This window comes from Delphinus delphis, chromosome 4 (assembly GCF_949987515.2).
Source record: "Delphinus delphis chromosome 4, mDelDel1.2, whole genome shotgun sequence".
NCBI lineage: Eukaryota > Metazoa > Chordata > Mammalia > Artiodactyla > Delphinidae > Delphinus > Delphinus delphis.
Window position 1 is genome coordinate 47,420,174 of NC_082686.1, and position 15,609 is coordinate 47,435,782.

General features: G+C 39.3%; 1 protein-coding gene across 4 annotated transcripts in view; it reads left to right on the top strand.

The window, feature by feature from the left end:
* Nucleotides 1–15,609, top strand: part of CMSS1 (cms1 ribosomal small subunit homolog) — a 383,527-nt gene that overhangs the window by 270,501 nt on the left and 97,417 nt on the right. Inside the window, exon 1 of one of the 4 annotated variants that reach the window (XM_060010539.1) lies at nt 6,928–6,947. The exons of the other annotated variants lie outside the window; for them this stretch is intronic. The gene's annotated coding sequence lies outside the window, so the exon portion shown is untranslated. Of the gene's footprint in view, nt 1–6,927; nt 6,948–15,609 lie in introns of those variants that run through there. 4 annotated transcript variants of the gene reach the window in all.

A 15,609-nucleotide genomic window follows, 5' to 3' on the forward strand; every position in this document is an offset into this window, starting at 1 on the left:
GTATAGAAAGAATGTGACACTCATACCTTGGAAAGCTGGTAGCTAAGACCCTGGTGAGGGTTTTATATGTAAGAAAGATGACGGCTTTTAGAATGCTTGTTGAATCCCTGGGTCTGGTTCATCCCACTCCTCCATGGGTATAAATGACTGAGAACAGTGTGTGATTTGCAGATAAAGTCTGATCTAAAGTCACTTTATCTAAAATGCTATCGTATCATCTGAGTTTTGCAGATGTGTTATTTAAATTTTAATACCAATGTAAGCCCATATGGGGAGGGAGGAACAGCTAGAATTAACAAAATATCTAGGCTATCCAAGTCAATAGTATACTGGTTTTGGTTAATAAATTGATTAATGATTAGCTAGTCTAAAAACTGTACCGTGCTCTGAGTGGTGATGAATAGTAATTTAAAATATGTTCCCTGTGTTCTCTCCCCAAGCCTTAAGCTATAAGGGCTGCTATTTCAAAGAGGTTTTGTTGGCCACCTAGGAAGCCTCTAGGCTTAGTACAGTAGAGAAGCGCTGTGTAGAAGCACAACATAGTCAACAGATACAGTCAAAGCTGCCACCACAACTGATTGGTGCCGTTGTGTTCCAAAGACCCAGTCCACCTCCAAGGTCCCTTTCAAGCCCCTCCACAATGCAATTCAGAGCTCACAGGGGCTCCTGGGAGGAGGATAAGCTCTGAAGTGAAACAGACCTGGATCTACCACTAACGATAGAAACTTAGGAATAACTGCTTCATAAAATTGTGGAAGATTACATGGAGCCTATGTAAAAATGCAAGGCAATCAGAGAAATGCATGTTTAATCGAAGAAATACCATTTTTCAAATTGGCAGAATTTTGTTAATGGTCACACCTGGCATTGACAAGGGTACAGGAAATAGGTGCTCTTGCACACTGCTGTTGGGAGTGTAAATTACCTTTAAGGCAATTTTGCAATGTTGACATAAACCCGGATGGATGGATGGATGGATGGATGGACGAACAGATGACAGTCAGACAGACAGTTATAGATTGTCTTTTGATCCAGTAATTACATTGTAAGGCATTTATCCCAAAGAAATCATAAGGGACGTGTATAAAGATTGAGCTACTGTTTATCACACTATTGTTTATAATATTGAGGAACTAGAAGCAGTTAGCATAGGACTGGAACTCTGTAGACATTGGATGAATACTGATTCCCTCCTGCCTATCTTGGAACACCTATCCACTGCCACTCCCACCACCATCCCCCCACAATGCAATCAATAAGAAAACCAAGGCTAAAAATATTAAGTAATGTCCAAAAGTCAAATAACCAAGATAAACACCTGGGTTTCAGCCTTCTAAAGAATCCTTTTCCACTGTTTTGCCTCTTTTTCATTAAAATCAAGACTGACTTGTGCAGGTCCATAATCCTTTATCCTCAATTCTGAAATTCAAAAAGCCCCCCAAAGTGCAATTTGTTAAGTTTTATACAAACTCATTTGAAAAGAAAACCTGATCTGAACTGTCACAAGTCTATTTAGAGTCTTTAATCATTGGCTGTGAATATTCATATATCTTACTGCAGGAATATTGTTTGATTAGTGGATCCAGCCCAAGAACCCACTGGAGGTGTTATATAATACATAATGTACCATTTTACCTTTGTAAAATCTGAAAAATTCTGAAATACTTTTGGCCTGGAAGTTTCTGATGAGGCATTTTGGGCCTATAGCTTCTTCCTCAGCAAGGAGAAATCGTCGTATCTATTCAAGGTTGAATGAACAGTGCTTAAGATATGGATTAATTTCTTTTTAACATTCTAGGTATGGAACCTAGTGCTTTATGTGACAGTGAATGTTTCTCTAGCTACAGTTTTTTCTTAGCTGTGCTGAGTTTAGGTGTTCACTACGTTGAGGCCGGATATTAAATATTCTCCTGAAGAGGGTTAATTATGAAAATAGAATTAACTTCATCTGTAAAGGACACTTACAATGCTCTATTAAAGATAATGAGAAAACCCTCCAGCTTTTAAAGGTCATGATTCAAATGACCTGGCTATTAACACGGGAATGTAGCTAGTCAACATGCAAGGCCCATATTTTATGTTCTTGGTTTTAATGCTTCTATTTCCTGTTCGGACATTTCAAAGGAAACAGTCATCACTGGACTGTGGGTGGCTAGGACAGCAGCAAAGATGAGCAGAGCTGTCCCCTTCTTTATGAACGTGCCAGCATAAAGAGCACTGTTTCTCAGTGTTTGGGAACTTTTCTTCTTTCTTTGAATTCATAGGCTATCAATCCAAGAAACAAAGTTCAGCTCTTTCCACCCTCACCCAGCAGGTGGCGCTGTGAAATAGAGGGATATGGCAGTGCAGTGAGCTGCCTTTCTGCTCCACAAACCCAGTTACAACCTTACCAAGTACCCACATGATTTTGGCACTTAATAATGTATCAGTTGAAATACTTGGAAGTCTCCTAAAGGTCCGGTGCTTCAAACAAGTTTTTTTTTTATTTAGTTTCCAGTCTTCTGTAAAGCTCCTGCTTCTTTTAAGGTCAGCCATGTGAAGTGCTCACACAATGTGACTCTAGCCTTAGCAAAATTGCTGAGGTCCTGTAAAAAGGTGCAATTCTGTTTCTGCACCTGGATGTTAGAATGGATTCTTCCCATTTGTGGAGAAGGCCACACACTCCTCTTCCAGGTGTAGGCCTTATTATCCCTCCTGCTTGGGAAAGGATCCATTAACTACTTAAATGGATTAACTAATCGGTGTTACAGCCTTGACTGAGCCAGTCATTAGCTGCCTGCTCAGATGCTCTACTCTAGGTAAACAAGCGGTTAAGAGAAAGGGATGAAATAGCCTGTTGTGTCTCCCAGACCTCTCTTTTTGGAAAGACACTTTCCTCCTCTCCTCTGATGGTGGTATTTGGAGTTCCAATGTATCAGCCAATTGAGTCAGTGTCGCAGTCTAAGACCAGGGGTTCCTTCAGGCTGCAGTCTCCTGGGGCACCAGACAGTTTATGCTCATAAGAACTTTCACTTCTTCACAGACATTAAGTTTCCTGGCACTGCCTTTCAGGAAATGTCGTCATGGTCTGGAGGAACCAATAAAGGTACAAGTAACCTGTTTTGACAGATCTCTCTTTTGCTAGAAATTTCAGAATTGGTGGTGGGGGAGTGGGGGTGGAAGAGTGACAAACCAGTCTACTTGTGGGTGCGCACAGAGAAATCGTGCATTGCTGGAAGACTGAGAGGTGATGTCTGCCCTGGACGTGAGCTGTAGAGGGCTCTGAAGCTATAAAGAAATTCCAGCTCATTTTGGCAAACTTAAAAAAAAAAAATCTGATGTGAGATGGCAATTCAGGTCTATGGTACGTTGGGAGATTTTTTTCTCGTTCTTTTCCTTCTCATTTCAAATGCAATTCTGAACCCTTTTGATCCTCAAAAGGAAAACTCACGCATTAAAAATTAAGAGCATTTGATTATGGATGCACACGTGGCATTGCCATGAGGTATGCATAAAAGAGGCCATAGCTTTGGATAATTATTACCAAATGGCTAACTCTACATGCTCTTTGCTCACTCCTGTTATGGCCAGAGCACAGATCTGAATCTCATTAATGTAAGAAATATTGAATGTTGCTCTAGGACATTGATTGAAATTAGTTTTTGGCTGGGGTAGGGATGGGGGAGCATCATTGCTTTTCCCTCGTAGGTTTTTGAGGGAAGTTGATCACCATAATACTAAAAGAATGTGATAAGAGTAAAACTGATAAGAGTCATCAGAAAAGATTGCCTGCTCTCTTCTAACACTAGTACTGATTTTGAATACTCTGCTTTTTCTTAGGACTAGAGTTTTAAATAATGTTGCTTTACTCTCCTAATCTGTTTAAGCTTAACCTAACTACATTGCAAGGTATATAACCTAAAAATAGACTGTGCCGATTTAAGAGAATATATGGGGCTGTAATAAGATAATGCTCCAAACCCATCAAAAGCTGCCTGTGGGCTTCCCTGGTGGCACAGTGATTGGGAGTCCGCCTGCCGATGCAGGGGACACGGGTTCGTGCCCCGGTCCGGGAGGATCCTACATGCCGCGGAGCGGCTGGTCCTGTGAGCCATGGCCACTGGGCCTGCGCGTCCGGAGCCTGTGCTCCGCAGCGGGAGAGGCCGCAACAATGGGAGGCCCGCGTACCGCAAAAAAAAAAAAAAAAAAGTTGCCTATGAAAAAGGATTTTATACCAGTAATATTGTGGTTTTCTCTCTGTGTGATTTTGCTTATTTAACTCTCTCCTATGTAATGCCCACTTATTTATTTATTTATCTTTGTTATTTATTTGGCTGTGCCGGGTCTTAATTGCAGCATGCGGGATCTTTTTTTAGTTGTGACATGAGAACTCTTAGTTGCGGCATGTGGGATCCAGTTCCCTGACCAGGGATCAAACCCCAGCTCCTGCATTGGGAGTGTGGAGTCTTAGCCACTGGACTGCCAGGGAAGTCCCTAATGCCCCTTTTTTGACTTAAGAAACTTTTGTTTTTAAAGAGAAATTACTCGTTTTATTGGTTTGTCTAGTTGGGCTAACATTTCTAAACTTCCTTTTTATGTCAAGTCCTTATAATTGCCCCTATTTCAGACATATCACTGTCAATTTATGTTGGGGAAGTAGAGGAAAAATAGATTTTATCCTGATTTTCTCTCACCCACTCCATCTTTTAATTAAAGATGCACTTGCTAAAAAGCCTGCACTTCCTACGCAAATAGCTGGATATAATGGAGAAACTTATAGGCCCAGAAGAAAGTCAGAAATAGGGATCATGACCTCCTGTTATCTGGGGAAGAACTGCCTCAATAGGTGTTCAGTCCCTGCTAAGACTATCAACCTCTCCCATCTTGCTGTAGCCGGGGCCCCCACCTGAGCAAAGCAGTCAGAGTGGATATTGTTTCAGCCTCTTCCTAAACCTTCCCCAGTTTCAAAGCATTCACTAAAACTTAGCTGGAAGAAGGGATAGAGGAAGTTTAGAAAAGCCCAAGTGTGTGAGTCTTCATACTCCTGATTCCAGCCAGAGCCAAGCGCATCTTTGATGTACTGGGGCTGGTGGCCCTGGAGGCTGACCCTGAACATATCTTTCTTGGTCCATGCTCAGACCTTTCTGTCACTCTGCTTCACCTATCCTGGCCAAGATTGTTCCTCCCCAGATGATCCATGTCTAGCTTTCCCTCCTGATTTCAACTCCTGTCCTCTTCTTCCTGCCCTGGTCTCTTTTTCTCTTAGCTGCCATTGGCTCTTGGTTTCCTCCACAAGAGAGTCTCTGTTACACCTTTTGGTCTGGGGAGGTGATTAAGGTTCTCAAGATTCATACTCATTGGGTTCCCAACTGCATAACTTTCCAGGTGTGAACCAATGATCTATCAGGTGCCTTCAAGAGAGGTTTGCCATATCAGCTAATTAATTGCATTTTTATAATTTGATATCTTGATCCATAGACTGAAACTGAAATACAGAGAACTCTTACCTGCAGAGATTCATAGAACTAGTCTGTCCTGTGGCAAGCTAATCAGCACGTGTCAGGATAAAACTGTCATCCCTGATGGTCTTAGGACTACCATTCTTTTAGATGGGCAAGTTGGACTTACCACGCTTTCTTGAGTGTTGCGTGAACCATGTTTTAGGACAAAAGCACTAGGCAGTAAGCTGTGAATTAAAGGTCCACTGACCTTAGCTACTTCAAATCTCACGTGCCAAGTTTCTTCAACTGTTATTTCCCCAAGCCCATGGATTATTTAACTGGGAATGGAATGTGCCTAGAAATGGGAGACGGTTTTCTCAGTAGCCACCTGTCCTAGATGATTCCCTGCCTTTCCAAATCCAGATTCAAACTTGACCATGGCTCTGAGAGCTCCCCTTGACTCAAGCTTGGGTTTCTGATAACAGAGTTGTCTCTGGCTGGCTTCTTCTTTACCTCTGAACCTAACTAACTGGTTTCTCATTTTCTTCTGTGGCTCTCACAGCCACAGAAGCTCAGTGTTTTGTCAGCTCAGTGTTTTGAATGATGCAGAAAAGTTTGCTGACCCACCACTAAAATACACATTTAAATACAGATGAAGTAGTTTTCTCTGCAGCTTTCTGGAAAATATTGGGGTAGGGGAGGTGAGGGGGGAGATTGGTAGGCCTAGGTCAATAAAACAGAAATCTTGAGGTTTTTCCTTTAGACCTTCAGTCCAAAACCAAGTAAGGAATTTGGGCTCAGGGTGCAAGAAAGTGAGTTCTGTGAGCAAATATCTTCATTTGGCGCGTTTTGTTAGGGCTTCCTGAAGGCCAGGAAGTTTTCAGTGCCCAGCCGATCCCTCAGGGGATCCTGGGAAATAGCCTGCTTGTCTACCTAACCTGACAGCCAGTGTTAACTTTAGCATTCAAAGTGAAGAGCAGGGCGTGTGCCCGGCAAGACCTCTCAATTGATGTCTCTGGGTTTTGGCACCAAGAAGACTTTATTAAGAACCCTTTCTACTCATTCTTCTTAAGCTTGCATCCCTTTTCTTTTAAAACCCTTTAAAGCATTACCTTTCTCCCCTCTGATTATCCACTGATGTTCTCACACACAGAGGAAGTAATGCTTTTCCTGTTTCCTTTCTGAGAACATTTTCCATTCTGTGATTCTTTCTTTCCTTTTTTCAGTCTTGCATATGGGTCAAAGCAAGTCATCTTCCACAGTTAACTGCAGGAAAAGGTTTGTGGGGTCCTTTTTTTTTTTTTTTTTTTTTTGGCCTTCCCTCCTCCACAACTGGAAAATATGAGGCAGATCCTGTTTATGTATGCTGTAACCTCAAAAGGAGCTGATATGCTGTTGTCATTAAAGAAGAATCCGGAGCTGTTTATCCTGCAGAAGAGTACCAGAGCTCTAAATTGGAAAGCCCCTCTGGGCCCTCCAGGCAGACTGTGAGAGCTCTCTGCTACTCTCCCAAGGCTGCTCCAAAATGTAAGGCAAAGATTTCTGCTACTGAATCTGCTCCCTGCGCTCCGGGAGCAGACAAGATATCAGAGTTGTGCCTTTATGAGAAATCAAAGGGCCTTCTTCCTTTGTATGAATATGTTCTTTGAAATCTGTTTTTCAGAGGCCTTTTGCACTCTAAAATATAATTTGAATGCATAATCTTCCTTCCACTATTTTCTCTATAGATCTTTTTATCATGTTCCAGAAATCTTTTCGCAAGTCCATTTTATAGCCAGTAAGTTTGGCAAATTGTAATAAAATGAACTTTCTTTTTTCTGAAAACTAAGAAAAACTGTGCTTTGGTAATACATCTTTCTTTTAAAGTTCAGTTTCCAATTTCTTTTTTTTTTAATCATCTCATTTTCTATGCATTTCAAACATAGGGTCTCTTTTATAATGATTTTTTTTTTATAAAGCTATATTTACTGAAAGCCATTTTAACCTATTGTATTTTTCATGATTCATTTTATTGATCAGTGTTAGTTCTCTTTTGTTTTGGTTTGCCTTGGGGGAAGACCCAGATTACCTTTATAGGATTAGAAACTGTCAAACAGGAAATGGCCAGCCTGGAAACTCTCCCTGGCCAACTTTTGCTTAAAGACGCCATATCAATGCAACATGATCGCTTTTCAAATAACAGGCTCCTAATGAGACGGGAGAACTATCCAGAACATGCCAGTCGCTGCCACAGAAATAGTTACAAGGACAAGCCACAACCTGCTTCTTATCCCTATGACCTTCACTCCATAGGAGCAAAAGGTTTATGATAATGAGGCAGAGATTTCACTTTTGTTTAGGTTTTCTTCCCTTTCTAAGTTCTCTTTCCATGGAAGCTTTATTATGCTTTTTAACATAATTTTTGTTTCTTGTTAGTCAATGTAAAAGAAGACAGAAGTTAAAAGCCAGTATAAATCAGGGAATCTAAAAGGTGGTAGAATTCTAAAACTGTCATGTGATGATGGGAATAGGAGAATGAGAGGTTTGGTTTGATTTCATTAAAACTTTGGCCAGTAGTTCTTTAGTTGTGGAAACAATAAGTCTGTGAGAGTTGAGAAACTATAAGAAAAACCTTTGAATACAGCACACCATATGGTTCTGTCTTTGTGTGTTTCACATGGCACTCTGTATCTAGAAATAATTTAGGATTTGGAGAGTAGGTCGTCACAGTGCCATCCCTGTGTGGTGGCCCAGAGGGAACATTTCCATTTACCCTTCTCATGTCCATCTCTTTCAGGATGAACTTGGACAAGGCCCAGGGCATTAAGCCAAACTCACGTATTAACCTCAGGTTCCTTTTAGGGCCAGTTTCTCTCAGATTTTTTTCTCCTAAGTGTATATTTTGCTGGGAGGAGCAGGGGGAGGGAGTTAGCTATGGAGTGGATGGAAGGCCTTTCTATTCAGACTATGATTTAACGTCACCCATGTAGACATCATGCCGTCTTAATCAGAGACTAGTTAGTTATTTGTGACTCTCGCTCCTGTCTGGCTGAGTTTTTCCTTTCTACCTCCTACCCCAATCTTTGTTCTCTATTTTCTCTCATCTCCCTTCCCTTATCATTTGAAGCAACATCTAGAATGTGAATTACAAATTATATTCTCAGAAAACTACATAATATGATAATAAAGGCAATTTATAGATTCGGGAAAGTTTCATCCCAGAGTGGTGGTAACAACCTTGGACCAGGAACCAGGACTAACTGGTGCCTGACCTTGGGCAGCTTACCTCTCTGGGCCTCAGTTTCCTTATTTATAGGAAGAGGCCCTTAAACTCTTGAAGCTTCTCAAGCCAATCCCCCTTCAGTATTAGGATCCAGGAGGGCTGAGTAGGAGCTGAGAAATCATTTTTAACAAGTTCTCCAGGCAGTTCTGAATTAGGGAGTCTTCAGACCTCACTTTGAAGACACCAAACTAGATCATCTCTTACATCCCTTTTTCTCTAAAATTCTGTGATCCTGGGTCTTCTTTCAATTACATGGCTTTGTCAAGGCTGATGCTTCCTGTAAATTCACTTTTTCATCTGCCATATGTATAACTAAACAATATATTTGTTAATTATCTTATCTGTAAAACCCTTAAAATATAAACAGTAATTTTGATCAGAGTTAAATACCTCTTTTTGTCATTGCTCAGCGGAGTTTTGTCTGTTTGATTTCTTTAATCTCTCATCATAAGCTTATTTCTGTAAAAAAAAAAAAAAAAAGAAAAAAAAATTCCCTCAAACTCTCAGGTGCTTTTCATCTTCCTGAAAGACCATTTAAATCCAAAGCAGAAGTCCAGGTGCTCACACTCTTGTAGCCAAGAACAGTTCCTTCACTGACTTTTTTTTTTTTTTTTTTTACCACCATCAGCATTTGCTGAAGCCCTCTGATGGGCAGCTTGTTATAAACTTTATACTTTGCTATTTCTGTTACACAGCAAAATCCTATCTATTCTTTGGGTAATAATATCTATCTAGTTGTTTTTGACATGTGTCTGAGGTTCCAGCTACCCAATGAATGTCAATCTTCTGTGTTATATTTTTCCTGGATGCTCGTACTTCATTGTATTTTGCCAGACTGAACTCATGGTGTACTTTACTGCCCATAATCTCCACAGGTCCATTAATATTATTTGGCCTCACCTCTGTCTCCCCTACCATCTCCACATTTAGTACCATCTGAGGAACTTATTAATGTAATGTCCACTCAAGCTTCCAGGTCATTAATAACGTTGTTAATGAGACCATTATGCAGCCTGGGCATTAAGCAGACTTAGTGTTTTACAAGTCTGCTATTGTTTCTTGCCCAGCACCATGTTCTGTACAGTTAAGGATAAAATACAGAGGGTACTCTTCAGATTACAGTTCAGGCAGGAGATGCCTCTTCCCAGAAGACCCTTAGCTGTCCACATGAGAAATCAAAACTCTCATTCACATAGGCCTTTCAGTACAAGGCTGGCCACGGTATGCTTACATAAGCTTGTTTGCAAATTCCGGTTAGGTCTCCCAACATCACAGACAGCTGTGTTTTGAAATTTGGGCCCTTTGAAAGAAGAGTGGATACTGGAATAGCTCTTATTTGACATGCAAAGACCTTGGGAAAATTAGACATTCACACATTGCTCATAGGTTCATGGGAGCAAATGACAACACACCATCATGCAGAGACTCTGCCATTATCCTGTGAGCTTCCACACGGTGATGCATGGTATTTTTAAGAAGCAGACCCCTAGGAAAGCACCAGAATTGTCTCTGTTACAATCTGAGAAGCAGAAATGTCTGCACATCACTAGAGTGTTTCAGGGCAGCAACCAGACTCAAAAAATGAAAGTGGTTAAACATGTAGGTGTTTAGCTACTAGACCATGGCTGGATTCTGTCTTCAAGGTATTTATTGTATAAAAAGTTAATGCAAGGCAGTGTGTATTTAAGATAAGGAGGATTTAGGCAAATGAAGAGGGGAGAATAACATTCCAGGTAGAGGAATTACAAGATAACCTTTATCCCCAAGAGTTAACTTGATATGTAAATAACACAGAATGAAATGTTTATTAAGAAGAATATGGATTTTTTTAACAATAAGGAATTATTAAAATAGAGATTGGGGAAACCTGGTTTCATTTATTCGGACTCTAAAAGAGAATGTCAATAGTATAATGGCCAGCTAAAAGATTATTAATTATACTAGCAGTATTATTCTACCTGTAACTTAGAATTGGGCTTTTTAAAAAAGATAATAATAAATACTGGTTTGATAACAATTTCATCTCAGCATTTTAGGATATAAACATTATATTGGTGTTAATATATTTAGTCCCACTTCTCAGTTGGAACGACTAAGAAACAAAGTAAATGAACTTTTCAAAGTCTCAGTATATTGGAGAGAAAATAACAGTTCTTATTGAAATTAAATGCTCACCAGAAATACAGCCTTTCATATTAATGTATTTTTATTTTAGCTAACAGTTGATTAATCCAGAGCAACTAAGGAAACTTTGTCTACCTTTTTCTCTGTTTTAGTTCTAAGACTTAGAGCAGCTAATATAGTACATAGTCGTTATTCTAGTTCTGTATTGCTGCATAGCAAGCCACTCCAAGTGTATAGAACAACAGTTTATTTATTGACTGGGCTTCGCTAAGTGGCTCTTCTCCACATGGTGTGGCCATGGTCTCTTGAAGCAGTGTTCAGCTGAGAATTTAACTGAGGCTGAAAACACACAAAATAGCCCCTCATCCTCCAAGGTCTCTCTCCACGGTCTTCTCAGCATCCAGCAATCTGGAGCAGACTTCTTCACAGTGTGGTTACTGGCCTCCAAGAGTGCAAGAGTGAAAGCACAAGCCATTTTAAGGCTAACTTACAGCCAGAAATGGCTGAGGGTCATTTTTGATGCTTTCAGTTGGTCAAAGCAGTTACAAGGACAGCCTCGATCCAAGGGGAAAGGAAATAGCCAACACTTCTTGACAGGATGAATGGCAAAGAATTTGTGGCCATCTTTAATTTACCATATGATTGCTTAGTAAATATTTGTTGACTGACTGTATGATAATAGTGTTTGAAGTTCTTTATGTCCTTGGTTGCATTTGAGGTGATGTTTATGTTGTCACTTTGTAGAAACATTTATTTTGTAGTTCATGAAAAATCAGAAGAAATATTTTATCATATAAACAAGAAAGTAGATTTTTTAAACTTTTGGATACATATAGCCAATGTCACTTCTGAGTTATTAAAATTCTTTATAAGGGTGTGGAATGAGAACAGTCTTCCAAATTTTTCTGATTTTCTCTTCATTTGGGGATTCTATTGTTTTAAATGAGTTTATGTGAATTCCCAAAATATTAGATATCTATATTCACATTTCAGAACAAAAATTAATTCCCTGATGAAGCCTGGATTGGGGTGGTTACTGCCATTTTACACCTTCTATGGCTCATTACCCTTATGTTAACCTTAAAAAAAAAAATCAAGGTTCGATATCCCCATTACTTAAAAAGAACTTACACAGGATAAAATGGACATGGATGTGGTTTTCTTTTTTCTTTTTTTTATTTCCTTTTATTAAAGTATAATAAACTCCCATATGGTGTAATGTAATCTCCATCAAAGATTCCCATGGTATGTTGAGAAACAGAGTAGAAGCTTGGAGCAGATGGATCAAGCAACCATGTGAGAAATTAAATGCATTAAAAAATTGATAGTCTCAGCTTTGGGTCTTCCACAGTCTTTTAACCTTTACTCCATCCTTCTGCTGAAATAAGTTAGCCACTATTCTTAAAGCTCTCATAAGCTAACTTAGAGGGGAAAAAATATTTTTATAATTCTAGGGTTCCAACTCTCCCCAAGCAGACTCTCTTTTTACAGGGGATTTCATCAAAATCACCAGGGAGCACGTTAAAATTCAAATTCCTGGAAGGACCCGCTGGACAATTCCAATTCTATAGTTCAAAGTGGAGCCCAGGAATATGAATTTAGTACTGAGGGTAATGCAGATTGGGGTAATCTGGGCCACATTTTGAGAAATCCCTCTTAAATTTCCTCTTACCAATCCTAGAAAGGCTGAAACTGGTGAGGTTTGAAAGGTAGATGCCTTGTGCTGTTCCCCCACTGGCAAGAAGCAGTTAAGGTGGCAGGAAGACAGTATATGGGTTTATGAATAATTAGAATTTATGTCATTTCTTAGGCAAAATCAGCTAATTATTTATTTGCACTGGAGCTGGAAGGCTTGTGAGAATAGATAAGGAACACTATCATTTTTCACTATTTATTACCTGAACGAGGCATGGACTGAATTTTCTTGCTTGGTCCTATTTTGGGATACATATGTATGCATTCCTACCATGGTTACCAAACCAGTCCACTTGAAACTGGCTCATATTGCTGTCTTAAAATGTGAGTTTAGAATACAGATTCACATATTTCTGTCATTCTTCACTTATTTATTCAAGAAATGTCTGTTGAGCATCTTATATGTGGAAGGCATTGTTTAGGCACTGTCAGCAGCCAGTGTTTTATTCATTAATCGTGCTGATACTCTAGCCCCTCATTTGATTTTAGAAAAAAGTTGCAGGACTTCAAACCACTTCCATGGTCCATAATCTGCTCTTAAGATGAATCTTACCTAAACCACCCAAGAGTCCTTCTTCTGCTCTTAACATTTTCAAGACATGAAGATTCTTTAGAATAATTTATGGTCTAACATTTTTCACAATCTGCCTGTCTTCTACCAATCTTAATCCACAGTGGCACAATTAAAGAAGACTTTCTCTTTTTTTCTCAGCAATAACAATGGAGAACAGTGGATCACCCTTCATATAAAGCAAGTTATATACCACCAGCAGATCATCCAGTTATTATCATCCAGCAGATAAGCTGATAGTTAATTTATGTCCTTGTAAACCTAACAGTATTCTTTGAAAGCCCAATGTCATACTCTTGCTCAGACTAATCTTATCTCTCAATGTCAACTGCTTGAAAGAGTACTTGGCACCCCTTTATCTTCCATATATATTTGTGTAGCGAGATCTCTCTGTGGATAGCTTAGGGAGTAACAGCTCATGAAGATTCCTTGGTTCGGGACTGAGATCCTCTTGTAGCTTGGCCTCTGCACCCTAACTGTTGCATCCTTAAAGCCTAAATGCCAGTGTAGTTTGATTTTATTAGTGCGACTGTCACCAAAAGTTCTCTAGGAAGTGAACTTTTTATATACATTAATGCAAGAAAATAATAGAATGTTTAGCAGGATGGTCAAGCTGGTTCTGATACTATATTACATCATGTATTTTTATTATTAATATCTTAGTTGTTTTAGAGCAGGGTTTCTCAGCAGCAGCACTATTGACATTTTGTGCTGGATATATCTAAGTTGTGGGAGGCTGTCCTGTGCACTGTAGGGTGTTTAGCTGCATCCCTGGCCTCTACCCACCAGGAGCAAGTAGCACCCTCCCATTGTGACAATTAAAAATGTCTCCAGATATTGCCAAATGTCTGCCAGGGGCAAAATCACCTCCAATTGAGAACCACTATTTTTAGAGTATGAGGCATGGCATATTTAGACCTAAGGCTATCTGAGAAAAAACTTAAGATATTCCCTCTCTTTCTTCAAAAAAGTACTACATAATGTTCTGAAAGTACAATTACCTAAGGATGGCATGTTCTAGACTTTTTTGGTTCTACTGAATCTTTAGAATGGGGTTACAAAATACAAGAACCTCTTGATTCTTCATGATGTTGTTTGTAACAAGCCAAGAACATTATTGTTAAACTGTGGAGCCCTATATCATAGAATAAAGTATGCCACATAAAGTTCATAAACTAGTATTTATTCTGTTTAACCTACCAAAACTGCACATGTAAAAAAGTTACTACTACCTAGTACTTATATAACTCATGGGCAAGAATTTACAAATACAGTAAAGTAGACACTTAAAGGAGCTCTGCCGTACTGTTAGGGAGGGAAAAAAAATTATATCATTATAGATGAGAAAACTCATTCATTAATACCGCATTTCCAGAAACATCTTGGAGAAGATGGCCTGTAAAATCTGGGTGAAACATGAGCCAGCTATGAGAGCCCTTAACAGCAACATGGTATCCATGTTTCTGGTCAGAAGAATGCAGCTCTGGGAAATAGAGTCCCTCAGGGTAGCCACTTTTCAATTATAGTCAAACTCCAGCAAATTTTCTTTATAGACACCACACAAACACACCCATTTTTTTATACCCTGCTTAAATTTATTGTTACATGTTTCTATTTCTGTGAGGTCCATAAATGTCACAAAATCTGCTTGTCAGCATGATATTCAAAGACTTAACCCTTGTTGACTTAAGACACCACCTAGTTTGAAGAGATAATTCACCCCTTGGGGTTTATTTTGTGAGAATGACCTATCGTACATTCCATAATCTATAGAATTGGCTTGCCTGTGGTTTTGAAAGAAGAAGAAATGGAGAACTCTTGCCCTGTGGTTTTATTTAATGTTTAGAAAAGTTCAAGTTTAATCTAGTAATTTAGAATGTATACATTTGACTGGCTACATTTATGAAATCACAGTTCTTTTGCAGCAGTTTAAATCTCTAAATAAAATTATGTGTGGGTTTTATTGTTCAGGGTCAGACATGCTGGCAGTCAGTGCCTGACAGAGTCAAAGTTGTCTAGAAAATGATCCGAGGAAAGGATTTTTACTGAATCTCAGGAGTTCTTGAACCTGTAGCTACTTTTTTTTTTTAATCTTTACCAACTAGTTAATTGCAAAAGGATTATTGTAGATGAGCAGTTCTCGAAGTATGCTGCCTGCGGCGGCAGCATTAGCATCACCTGGGAGCGTGTTAGAAATGAACATTTCTGGCCCAACCCCAGAAACTCGGGTGAGACCCAGAAATCTGTATTTTAGCAAGCGCTCTGGGTGATTCTGGTGCGTGCCAAAATTTGCTAACCATTATTTTAGACTGTCATAATCATTGAGACTTTTTTTTCCTGCCTGCTTTGATGGTTGTTGTCTCTGATGCCATAAAAAAGGAGGTGATTTTTACCAAGAAGAAAATATTATTTGCTTAGAAGCATGCTTCTTTATCTCCTTTGTAATATGAGGTCTTCATTGACTGTCACATTTTAAAAAGATACTAGAATAATTGGCCTTAACTAAGTTCTGTTTTCAACTTTACAAAAAAAATTTT